Consider the following 14,132-nt stretch of genomic DNA (forward strand, 5'->3'; position numbering starts at 1 on the left):
ACCCGGTGACTTGGGAAGTTCAGATATTTTCTGATGCAGCAGGAGCGGGAGGTTTTGGAGTTTTCTGGGGAGGAAAGTGGTGTGCGGAGAAATGGCCATTGTGGTGGTTGAAGGAAGGAAGGAGTATAGTATTTCTTGAATTTTTTCCACTACTAGTTGCATTGCAGTTGTGGGGGAAGGATTTTCAAAACAAGAAGGTGAATTTTAATGTTGACAATGAATGCGTAGTTCATGTGGTGAACAGGCAGTCAGCTAAAGATCAGAGGGTGGTGAGACTGATGAGAGAATTTGTGCTGCGCTGCATGGAATGGAATGTGGTGTTTAAGGCAACACATGTGCCTGGGAAGGATAATGGCATCGCTGATGCATTATCTCGTTTTCAATGGCAGAAATTCCGTGGATTGGCTCCAGTTGCAGAGCAGGAGGGGCAACAGATTCCGGAGGAGCTGTGGAAGATAGGAAGCTGAGAGCGCTTTCACTGGTGGAGGGTTCATTGGCCTCAGCATCTAAGGAGGCATGTAGGAGGGCCTGGGAGGATATTATTAGAGGGGGAGCTTGTAGTTGGAAGGGTAGATGGGACGCGGAAGAGAGGAGGAGAGATGATGTTATGAATTTTCTCCTGAGGTGTATGGACAGGGGGTGGTCAAAGGCAATGATTGCGGGGAAGTTAGCAGGGATTTCTTTCTATGGGAAATGGTTTTGGGGTTTTTAACCAAGTGGGGGGGAAATGGCAAATAGGATGTTGGAAGGATGGGCTAGGGAGAGTAAGAGGGACAAGGATAAGAGGAGGCCGATATCGGCGGAATTGTTGCAGAGGTTGATTGAGGTGGTGGGGGGAGTTTGCTGGTCGGTATGGGAAGGGGAATTGTTTGTGACTTGTTTTACTTGGTTATTTTTTGGGGCTTTCAGGGTTTCTGAGTTGGTAGGGGGAAAAGGGGGGTAGGAGGACTGCAATGGGAAGATGTTCGAATTACAGAGGAAGGTTTGGACATCAAGATCAGAAGATCCAAGACTGACCAGAAGGGGAGGGGTTCTTGGGTTCTACTGGGTAGAGGGAGTAAGGAATTATGTCCAGTACAGGTAGGATTGGTGTGGAAGGAGCGTTGTGGGGGTAGGTCAGGCTTGGTGTTTCAGCATGAGGATGGGTCGCCGGTGGCAGCGGCACATGTGCTGGGGGTATTGAGGAAGGCGTTGGAGGCAGTGGGTGAAAAGGCAGAGGATTTTGGGACTCATTCTTTTAGGATGGGCGCAGCATCTGAAGGCAGTAGGTTGGGATTTTCCGAAGACAAAGTGAAAAGCTTGGGGCGTTGGAGGTCTGGGAAATACAAGGGGTACGTCAGGGATTTTGATAAGGGGAATGTGTGAAGAAATGAGGGAAAGGATTTTGGGACGACTGCTCTTATTGTAATGTTTTGACTTGTCAGTGATTGTTAATTTTCTTTTTTCAGATGCTGCGCAAAAGGAAGGGGAGTTGGCGCAAGTGTGGATTGTTGGCCATTCAATTGTTAAGTGGGCTGGGAAAGAGGCGGAGAAAAGGGTGTTTGGGAGGCAGCTGGGATGCAGCTATAAGGAGGTGGTGGTGAGATGGCACGGTTTGGGGGGTCTGCGCTGGGATCAGCTGCTTCCTATATTAGCAGGGATGAGGGAACGCTATGGGGTTCCAGAAGTGGTGATTATTCACGCGGGAGAGAATGACCTGGTGAAGGATACGGGGGTCTCTCTGCGAAGGAAAATGAAGAGGGATTTAGTTTGGATGAGGGAAATGTGGCCTCAAGCAAAGGTGGTTTGGACCAAGTTGTTGCTGCAGAGAGTTTGGAGGGGGGCGAGAAATGAGGGAGCAATAGAGAGGACTAGGAAAGGGATAAACAGGAAAATGGTTAAGTTTTGTGCCTCGGTGGCGGTACATTTGATGGACCACAAAGAAATAACGTATGAAGGGCTCCTTATTTTTTAGAGAGGACGGAGTACACTTGTCCATGTTTGGGAATAATCATTACCTGGCGGATTTGAGTTCCTGGCTGGGAGACTGGGTAAGAAGTTGGAGGTAGGAAGGAGGAAGGGGGGGGAGTGGGGCAGAAAGAACTCCTCAGGGGAGGGTTTTTCTGGTGCCGGGGGCATGGCCCCTTTTGATGTGAGGGGAGGGAAGCACAATGGGGAATGACACGGGAAAGGATGGGGTGGCGCTGTTTGCACAAGCAGGTCACCCCGGGGGAACAGGTATTGAGCCTGGAGGGGCATCCTGGGAGAAAGCGGGACGCCTGGGAAAAGGGCAAGGAGACGGTAGGCTCCAAGGGGTAAGTAGGGAGGAGATAGATGAGTTATTTATTTAATTGTTGGGAAGATGAAAATGAGAAAGGAGAATGTTTAATTATTTAATTGTTTGTTGTAATATTTATTTAGTTTGTTAGGCCATGGAGCCAGTTAAGCATTTTGAATTGTAAGCTTTGGCCTGTCACATTAAAGCGACCTTTTCCACTTTTAAATGAGTCTGGGTTTTTGTGCAGTAAGCCAAAAATCATGCTGATGGGCATAACGGGAACGCAGATCACCCCTGAGCATTTCTATCCTTGCCCATAACCCAGCACCATCTCAATCCCCTTGACAATACTGGAGTATAGCACTGTACATGCCTCCTTAAAATAAAGTCTCCGCTGGCCATGGCAGGTGGGGAAAGAAGGCCGCGCACACACGCTCCTTCTGAGAACAGATTGCACTCTCGCACATGCGCAGTGTTTCTAAGATGATGCAGACTCCGCGCGCTGCGGTGAGCAAACCGCTGAAATCAGTCCCGAGCAAGCGAGCGAGGAGGATCGTTTTTTGAGGTGAGAACGGATTTTGCATTACGCTCAGGGCACAGATAGAAACTGTGATGTATAAAATCAGAACTTTATACGGAATATCATTGTGAATAGAACATATTCTATGATCCACAGGGGGAAGAAGGGAAAGTTGATTGACAGTAAGAACGCCAGTGACATGTGTGCAGCCTGTGGGCAAACAACAGAGAAAAATAAGAGAAGATAAATGCAATGGACATTGTAAACAGTAAGTGATCATTCTAAATTGTCCTGAATGCACAGAATTTGCCTCACTTTACCAAAAGTATTGCATGCCAGTTTAGGTAATTCAACAGGATTTTTAAAGCAGGACAACCCCTTTTGTGATCTGAGGCGAAATGAAAGTGGAGAGAAGTTTGTTTAGCTGAAGTCATAAGCAAAAAGTGATTTGCACCACTTGTGGTGCCACTAAAAGGCACCAAGTAATTGGCATTCCTGCACCTGGTGACAGGTTCACTGAGGAGATTACAGTAGCGAACTAAAGACCCAAATTCGTGCACCCCCTTGTTGGTTCCCTGCAGGTAGTCTAGCTGCAGAAATGGGGATGATCTTTTAAATCAAGACACTCAGCTACTGATGAACAAAGGAGGGGTTAAACTGGTCCTGGGGAGTCCTGATGAAGGCCCGGCAGAAATAAAGGAGGTTCTCCTGCAATAGGCAGGAGATACCGAGTAGACCACTGGACCAAAACGCAGATGTGTTGACAAATTTAATTTGGACATTGTACAGGGTGGTAGTGAAGCAACCGCTGTGTTTGAAGGTTTACGCACAAACACCACACTAGGGTGGATTAAGAGACAGTGCTAACACAGAGAGAAGACTGTTTTAAGAGCAGCCAGTGTTGGTTAGCAATGTGTGAGCAGCTTCTCTTGAGGTTAAACAAGTGTATGGGAAAGACGATGAACACATACCATGGATTTATTTGAGTTGCCAAGACAAAATCTTTGCTACTGGGCGTGAGTATAATATTGCCTCACCTACTAACCATGATTTAATGTGTTTAGATGTTTTTTTGTGTGAATGTATTGTGTAATATGTTGGTGTTATGCACTGAAACAGGCCTGAGAAATGTTTTTGTTTATAATGTTTTTGAACAAAAAATGTACAAACTATTGGTCTGAGCAGAGCTGCGAAAGAAGAGCAGAGATAGTATATATGAGGCAGGAGTGTCCTTCAAATATTGCTAGTACTCCCATTTAGGAACTCATTGTATACACTCGGGTTTTCCCAGATGTTTGGGAGTACTGGGCTGGGCCCCATAGAACATTATAGTTGGTTAAAGAGTCTGAACTCTACCTGGCCCTTTAGTTCATTCGTAGGCACCATCATACATGGCCTTGTTATTCTCCCTTCCATTAGATACTAATGCCATTTCCTACACACTATGTTTGAATGTTACCTTCAGGACATCAGCTGTCCTGCTAATTGCTGAATTTGAGATCCTTGTCAGGTATTCTAAGGCCAAAAAGCTATTCCTTACTTAACATTGTGTTGCTCTTTCTGTCTGGATAATGTGGCAATCATCCACCCAATCGCTCAACGTTAAAATGCTTATGAGAATTTTCCAAAAGATACTTTGGTGCTGTAAGTGATTTCAATCCAGCACTCCCACTAAGTCAATGGCCCTCCTTACAACCCAGGCGTTAAGGGGTTAACGGTGCCGTAAAAGGTGTCGGCGCCGTTAAACCCTTAACGCCTGATTACGAGGTCCCTTTGCGGGTGGCACTTTAACACCTGCTTTTAGCAGGCGTTAAAAAACCAACCCGCAAAAGGACCTAGGAGCTAATTACGGCACCGTAATTTACGGTGCCGTAATTAGCGCCTTCCCCAGTCCCATTGAGCCCTATGGGGCAAAAATGGGAATGGGGAAGGGCCATGGTGGCATGGGGAATTGCCGCCGCGCCAACCTTGGAATGGGGTGGTATTTCCCCATTCCACCATGGCGGACTCGTTACAACACCGGCACCAACCATGGTGCTAATAGCGCCATGGTTTAGCGCCGGGGTTGTAATGAGGGCCAATTCCTAGTATGGGATGCCCAATGGAAACACTTATTCATATATTTTTATGTCAAAGTTCTTTTATTCTGGATGATGTACCCTTATATAACGCCCCTCTCTTTGAATCCCCTCGGCCTCACTGAGCCAAGAAGAAGGTTTGTTTTGCAAATTAAAAGATTTATTTGAAGAATTGGACAATATATATATTACACTTTTATGAATATGAATAATATCTGAATAGCACACTTATGAATATGAACAATGATCAGCAATGGGTAATATTACAATATCAACAATCTCTTTAATCAATTAGGAGTAGAAATAGGAAGAATAACGTAGCAGAGAATACTATGTATGGTTCAAGGAAATGCAAGGATAGGAAAGAATGCAACACAGAAGTAAGACTTGATAGGACTTCAATCAACAGATAATATGATCACTCTTTACCCCTGTTACTCACTCCCCCCAGTATGCAATATGAAGAGGTGGAAGAGGGCACACAGGTTTTAGGAATCACGACCAATAATGCAGTTCAATCCCAGTTCCCCCAGCAAGCTTAGAGAGAACATGTATGATTTTAAAACAGGTCAAAATGCTTTTGATTGTGATTTGCAATAAATGGGAAAATGCTAAAATGACTTTAATTCCCTAAAGAAGATTCAGAATGAGTGAACGTTACTTGGGATTGGTTCAGGTCAACACTAGCAATGATTTGTGAATGATTATCAGATTAAAAACGAAATTCAGCAGTTGAAAACAAGAAACAGCTATTTCGACATGTGGTGAAATTTAACCAAATTGCAAATTCGCGGCAACTTTTCCGCGTCCGGGAAACGAGATTACAGCAAAACTATCAGGAACTGGAATCAGGAATTGGAATGTTTTGGGTTCGACCAAGGATTGGTCACCTATAGATCTCAAAATAGTGTACAAATATATAGGATTAAAATCAATACTGCAAGGACATATGTTCCTGACCTGTATTTAACTGTACACTAACCAACTAATATCCACTAGACTGTCATGATTATGGTTCATTACAGCCCTATCCTAGTGGGGCATCTCTTGAAATTGATAAAATTGTACTTCTAACTATTGAGGCTCATGTTTACCTCGGTATTCTTTTGTTCAAGTTATAATGTTATGTGAAATAATGTATGACTACAACTGAGCTGTTCCTTTCTCTCTTTCCATTTTTTTGACTACAGAATAGACTCGAGACTTATGCTCTATTTCTACCTGTTCATTTATTAATATATCAGGACATTATATTTTTTGTGTTTTGTTGTTTTGATAAGAGAAGCTTTTTGTATTAAAATTGCATCTAAATCAGCTGTTTCTCCCATTCTGATAGAGCACACTGGTACAAAGCAAGATAATTATCATGCTCATCATTTTAGGGGGTTCTAGACTACATCACTAGTATGAACTATTGGTGATTCATTGAAAAAACACCACGTATTTAACTGTAAATAACTACATACTAAATCCACAGCATGTTCCAACTTTGTTTGGCGGCTATCCCTCTTGTGATATACTGTTTACCCCAGCCTTAGGTTCCGCCTCTATGGGCTGGCCCTCTAGTTTATGGTTCAAAAGTTACAGAGGATTTAATAAAAGGTCGATTTTTCAGAAACAAAGTCAAGATTTCAAAATGAAAGATGCGCTGTTGAAGATTTTGAACAAGATTTCTTAACACTAAAGAGTCTATGGAGCCGCAAACGACACGGCAGCCCAGCCACCTATCCAGAAGCGCCTCCGGATGGTTTCTGTCTGAACGAGACAATTGCCTTTCTCCAGAAAATATATATTAGGGCCAAGATGATTATCACTACAATTATCAAGGATTATGTGGAGGAGAGAAGAATTTAAGATAGACAACAGAGATTCAATAATGCAGTTACGGATAGGCAGGATTATTGGATTGGGTTACTTAATACTAAGAGATTGGTTATGGACAGTTCTACACTAAATACTTACAACTATGGCTTTGAAATGGAATGGGCCCATCAAAGATCTGGTCAAAGGTTTGGACCCCACTGGCCACCGGACAGGATCAGGGCACCTGGATTCTGCTCTCATCAAGGCACTCTGGTCTGCACGGCCTCTTGGACTGGATCTGAAGGGTTCTGGGTTACAGCTCTGCTCTGCGGGTCTGGATCTTGTTCTAGCACAAGGTTTTTAGCTAGAACAGCAAAACAGCTCAGCCAGGCTGTTGGATTTTGTGGGGTGCCCCTTGGAAATTTTGGCGTTAGAATCAGGTTGCAAAAGATTCTGAGGCCTGCTGAAAAAGTGTTCAGCTTCTTGGGTTAGGCCTCTCTGCTTCAAAGTTCTAGAGTTTGGTTCTAGAGTCTGGTCTCTGGATCTATATCTGGAGCCTGGATCTTCCTGCAGGGTGCTTCACCAAGAAATCAGTTGAGGAGTGGACAAGTATGTGTATTGTCTGTCCTCAGCAGTCCCTATTCATCAATTTCCAAAGTGGGTGGGGAGGCTGATTATCTATGCCCAACCGTCTAAGGATCTGATAGGTCAGAGAATTCCCTGTCCCCTGATTTGAGAAAGGAACAGTGTGTCATCAGGTGTCATCATGATGCTGGGTTCATGGCCCAAATTAAATCCCTCCCCTTTACTTTTATATAAAAACTCTATTTTTCCCCAAAAACTTACTTCCAAGATACACAAGTTGTTCATAATACATAATTACATGACAGATTGCCTAAGGTACATTTCTGTTCAACTCCCATCTTCCTGTGAGCTATGGTTCATAAATGACAACTTTTTCATGCTTTTGGTGGGTTTCTCAATGTTAGTTCTGCACCAATTTTTACACATGCATGCACGTCCCCTCTGGGCACAATCCTATAGTTTTTCATGTTCCTAACATAAACACCATGGCCACAATATGAATAATTTCCAGGGTTCAGTCTCAGAACATCGTACAGATTCCAGCTTAGTCTTAAACTGTGAGCGAATCTTTCATTTTAACAATCTCTAAGTTTCATATTTTTGTCAGTTCAGTACACTTTGCTATAAGCATTTTTCTAAACATACATTTAATCCAATGTCAAATCTACAATTTCAGTCTGGCCCGCCACCAGAGCTGGGCTGAGTCAGAGGGTCACATGGCCTGCCTGCCTGCCAGAGCAGTTTGTTGTCAGTCACACCCGAATTAGCATTTCTATTCAGCCCAAGGAATCCATTGTTTCTTTCTCCATGAAGGCAGGAAATCTCATCCCCTCCTGATTAACATGCCCATGCGATATCCCCCTTTTGGTGGGAATGAACAAGATGTGAGTTTCCCAGGGGAAGAAGGCCTCTTGGAAGTTTTAACTGAATCAGGTTACCTTCTGGTCAATTGTAACATAGATCCTTGTGAAAAAAAAATACATTTATAAATTTAAAATAAGCAAACCCATCTTTACTTCCAGTCCTTTTTCAACATAAAAATCATTGTGTGGCACTCTTATATGGCATTTTCCTCTGATAAGTGTACTTCTATGGACATTGTATTTATGTGGATTCTTGCAGTAGAATAATGTGGAACACTCAACAAGCAGGTTGGATCTTTTAGGTGGTTTGTGAGCCATGATTCTTGCACATTTTTGACAATCAAGAGAAAGGATTTCCAAACAGCTCTCTGTTTCGTATGGGCAATGCCTTTTCAAGTGATTTCAGGCTACTTTGTGGGTAGCCCAATGGTGGGTTTTGGCAAAAGTGGATGGCGCCTATTTTTCAGATTTTTACTGGCAAATTTTGGGTGATTTTTAGCAAGCAGCCTGCTTTCCATTGGCCATTTCTGAGGTTTCTGCTGCCAGCAATGCACAGTAATGTTGCAGGGCCTGGACAAGTAGGTTGAGACATCCCACAATGCAGCCTTGTACCTCGTATTACCGGTGGACTCCCCTAAGGTGTTTTTGAAATAGTATTGGGTGACTGGATGATTTCCTGCAACCTTTCTGCATACTGATAAAATTTGCATGCATCTCTCGTGAATAACCGCTGTATTGAAGACCCAAAAATGTCTGCTCCCTCATCCCTGTTCTCTCTGAATAACTCCACTCTGTCATGAGTGCGCTGGCACTGAAAGGGCATAGAAAGCACTAACAGACCACCACAGGCATCAGCCTCATAGGACGCCATCCATTGGAGCCAGAAGCCCATGACCATCTCCCCCCATCCTGTGTAATTCCCTTCCCTCGTGCATGTTTGAAATTCATCATCATTTCATTTCCAGATTGTTCCTCTTACATGTGTCAGAACATTTCATATGACAACTAAAAAGTTCAAAACCACCACACTATTCTCAGGAATGATCTCACAATACACTGGCATGTATGAGTCAGCCAACAAAGTCTATTTTTTAACAAATTCTATAAAACCATTCAGATGCACATACCATTGAATACCATCATACAACTTATTCCATATAAATAATGGTCAAATATGCAATACATACAAAAAAAAAAAACTTTGTTAAAGGGACGTTATGGTTAAGTTGCGCTACTAAAAATCTATGAAATTCAGTGAAAAAACTTTGTTAAAGGGACGTTATGGTTCCAAGTAAAACCGAAAAACCCTTGAAATTCGCCAGTTATGGTAAGCTAAGCAACCATAACTCGCGCCACCACCGTGCACTGCTAAAACTAACACCCAGGACATCAAAGATGACATCACAAATGTCATTGATGACATCACTGATGACATCACATGTCTGGCTCACTATTTTTTCTTTTGCTGACATATCTAGGCCACATGGTTTTCTTCAGTAACAGTCAGAAACTAAGAATTTTATTTTATTTGTAGACATATCCTTCTAGTAGGTTCTTACAGTAATTCCCTTAGAGTACAGTCACATCATATGAAACATATACATATGGGAAAACACAAGCTTGAAAGACAGCAATCCTTTTTGTGCATAAAGATAATCACTAGACTTATGAGCACTTTCTGATAGTTCTGTTGTTTTTTTTATGGCTGTATTTTCCCTGTATATGGTCATATTTGTGTACATTGTACTCACACTACTTTCCTTAGGGTCCAATCACATCAAGTGATACATATACATAGGGTAAATAGCAGCTTTGAAACAGAGCAATCATTTATTTGCATGAAACTAATCAGTTAAGTTATGAATTGTTTCTGCTACTACTTGTGCTTTTTTGCTAACTTCACTTTCCCTGTATATACCCATATTGGTATGTGTTCTTGTGTCTTTGTGTTTTGTCTATAGTAATGCAATTATGTAATGCATGGGTTTTATTAGCTACTTATTACATATTTCACAGTACACAAAAATCTATTAAGAAAACAATTATCATTTCATTATTCAACATATTAACATTACGAATATCATACCTTCATCTTGTACGCTGCACACAATGTTATGTTTCTGTATGAGTAGCTTAGTATACTAGATAGAACCCCATAATAGGATGCTATTTATATCAATGCATCGTTCAATGCACTTATTAGGGTATATTTCTTGCAATTATTCTTGACACTTTTTTCGGAACATAATAAGAATCCCTTCTACACATATTTCATGAGAAGTACATACACATGTGATATCATCAGTGATGTCATTAATGACATTTGTGATGTCATCTTTGATGTCCTGGGTGTTAGTCTTAGCAGTGCATGGTTGTGGCGCGAGTTATGGTTGCTTAGCTTACCATAACTGGCGAATTTCAAGGGTTTTTCGGTTTTACTTGGAACCATAACGTCCCTTTAACAAAGTTTTTTCACTGAATTTCATAGGTTTTTAGTAGCGCAACTTAACCATAACGTCCCTTTAACAAAGTTTTTTTCACTGAATTTCATAGATTTTTAGTAGCGCAACTTTACCATAACGTCCCTTTAACAAAGTTTTTTCACTGATTTTCATAGTTTTTTAGTAGCACAACTTAACAATAATGACTTTGACTTTATATACATGTCATATGGAACTGACTAGATCTCTTCTTATGAACTTGATGTCCGCAAACTTATTTAATGTTCGCGGACATGTTCGGAGAACAGTACCACTACCTAAAAACTGTGGGGGGGGGTGTTGGGGTATGTATGATTGTTATATCATAATATAGGAACATTTAACAAATTCAAAAAGCAGCACACAAACACATTATATATAGTAATACATAAGAAATGTAACCCATATATGTAACACACTAACCATTCATTTAAATACAATATGTTCTGAAATGGAATATACCACAAGAAGATAAATTGGGTTCCAACATAATTACCTCACAGACACAACAGAACTGAGAACAAGACCAGACCCACTGAATACATAGGACTTATCTTACCAGAAATAGTAAGTGTACTTCATTTTACTCATATATTTATAAACTTTCTGTATTAGATTAAAAAATATATTATCTTTTTTTTTTCTCACAGAAATGTCTAGTACTCTGGAATGGCTAGAGGACAATTTCCCACATGAAGAAATGTCGCAAGATAGTGAAACTAATGGTAAACACTTTATAATATAAACCATTTATTTATTATTTTTTTATATACATTTAACATATATATTATTTTTTTGTACAGAGCATACCAGAATAGAAAAAACTTCAGAAAACCCTGTTATGGATAACAGTCTTCACAATATAGAAGAAAAAATGGACGTATTGTTGGCTAATTTTAATAATTTAAACACTTTTGTAGAAAATCATTTCAAACCAAAAACCTCGTACCATTGCCCCACATGTACTTGTCCCTCCTCACCATATCCCAGTCAATTATCCCCAAACCCTCTCCATAATCCAAAACGTTTTGATGAGATTTCATCCCTTCTTCACCTAATACCAATCATGTTGAAACCCCAAATTCTCCTGTTTTTGTTTCTGTTTCTGCCTCACCTTCTCTGTCATAAATTATTAATATATGTTAAATAAAGTTTAATTTTTATATTGTATTGTGAATGGTTTTCATTTTTTTTAAAAAAAACAATAAAAGTGTCCGCGGACAGTGCGAGTGTTCTGAAATGTTCGTACATAAACGAAAATGGAGGTGTCCTGAAGAACACCACACCTGTTCATACTGTTCGCTAGCAAGTTGAAACTGTTCTAAGAACACACGTGGTGTCCTGAAATGTTCGTAAAGAAACAAAAATTAAAGTGTTCTAAAGAACACTATATCTGTCCGTAATGTTCGCTATCAACTTAAAACTGTCCTAAGAACACAATTGGTGTCCTGAAATGTTCGTAAATAAACGAAAATGATGTGTCCTGAACATCAGTACAACTGTTCGTAGTGTTCCTTAGCAACATGAAACTGTACTAAGAACACACGCGGTGTCCTGAATTGTTCGTAAACAAACAAAAATTAAAGTGTCCTAAAGAACACTATACCTGTCCGGTACTGTTCGCTAGCAAGTTCAAACTGTTCTAAGAACGCTATTGGTGTCCTGAAATGTTCGTACGGAAACGAAAATGGAGGTGTCCTGAAGAACACTATACCTGTTCGTAGTGTTCGCTACGCAATTGAAACTGTTCTAAGAACACATTTGGTGTCCTGAAATGTTCATACATAAACTAAATTACACGTGTCCTGAAGAACACTATATCTGTCCTTACTGTTCGCTACCAAGTTTAAACTGTTCTAAGAACACACGCGGTGTCCTGAAATGTTCGTTTCACGTGTGACGCACTTTTAATTACTTCAGAACCCGAACAGTGTCCGTAGGACATCAATGCACATGCGCTAACCAATCTCTGTGCACTTGGTGTCCTGCGGACAGGCGCTTCCTTCGCGGACTAGTTCGCAAACAGATCATATGACCGAGCCCACGCTCATCGTGTGTCCTGAAATGCGGACACTGTTCGTGTCCCCAAACTATTTACAAGTACATTTTCAGTTAATCCATAATATTTTTCAATAAAATCTCACCATGGCACAAGTCCCACATAGCAATCTTGAGTTTCTATATACCTTTTGAAACTTTCCGATCCTTTTTTTGTGTTCGATCTGTCCGCCGACAGTGCGCATGTCCGCTGACCGCGCACAAGCACCCCTATAAAAGACCACGCCCAAGAGCTTATTCCCATTGTGTTTCTGGCTATTCTTCAGAACACAGTGATTTTTGCTGCCACCTGCAGACTACACCATCATCGAGATGGCATCCTTGGCTGCTGAACTGCCACTTGGTGCTGCACCTGCTTCAGCACCACCCCCACCCCCTCCACCACCACCACCTCCCCAAGGGCCTGAAGAGGGGAACAGGAGTGAGGATGCAGAGGAGGAAGAAGAGGATGATGAGAATGAGGTAGAGGAAATCCCTACTACCCGCACTAGGCGTGAGTCTTGGTTGTGGCGGTTATTTACCATTCATGGGAATGGTCCTAAGGCTTGTGCGAACCGTGTTACCTGCAATAAGTGCAAAATGATACTCAGTCGCGGGAAGCACGGTAAGTACAGCTTTGGGACCACTACTATGAAGCGACACCTGAGGTCATTTCACTCTGGGGCAATTCGCAGGGTTGTACCTTGCGAAGAACGTAGCAGGTTGATTTCCTCTACCTCATCCTCTGTTTCTGATCCTGTCACCACAAGGACCACCTCTGTGGGACAGCGTCTTTCTCAAGTTGCCTCACAGGCCATACAGAATGCTGATGACCCTTACCTTTCGAGGGTCACAGTTGTATGTATGTACTGTGACACAGTACTCTGCAGGGGGGAGCGACTTCGGAGTGCTTTTGAGACTATCGGCTCAGAGCACGAGAAGACCTGCTCACTACCCAAATAAAACCCACTCTACATCTTCCTCTCTCAGCTCGCCCTTTCTTATCCCTGTGGTTGGTGTCCCCCCCTTTACCCTCCTTTACCCTTCTCTCCTAGTGTGTCGTGTCTGAAAAACCAAAAAAAATACAAAATTACAAAAATCAAAAAAAAATAAGGCTCTTTTCAGAGCCGCCTTTCCCAGTTAAAAAATAGAAGCGAAAATAAATGAAGCAGGGCTCTTTGTATTTTTTAGAAGTCCGCGGACAGTTCACGAACATTAAAAAAATTGGGTTGCTACTCCATCACAAACATTGTAATTTTCTCTGGAAAGAAGGGGTGGCTCTGAAAAGAGCCTTTGGGTGGTGTTTGTAAATCAAAAATTGTAAATGCTTAACATCTACTTCAAAATCGTTGTTGTAATTCCAAAAAAGGTCGCAATGTATTTTGTACATTTCTCAGAAAAATCTGATTGCCAGCATAAGTAAGATGGACTCCATCTCTGCGAAAAATGTATGTACTACAAAACATAATATTTTCATTGTGAAAAGAAGACATGCCAAAATCTCTTAGA

This window comes from Ambystoma mexicanum, chromosome 4q (assembly GCF_040938575.1).
Source record: "Ambystoma mexicanum isolate Mex_15411 chromosome 4q, UKY_AmexF1_1, whole genome shotgun sequence".
Taxonomy (NCBI): Eukaryota; Metazoa; Chordata; class Amphibia; order Caudata; family Ambystomatidae; genus Ambystoma; species Ambystoma mexicanum.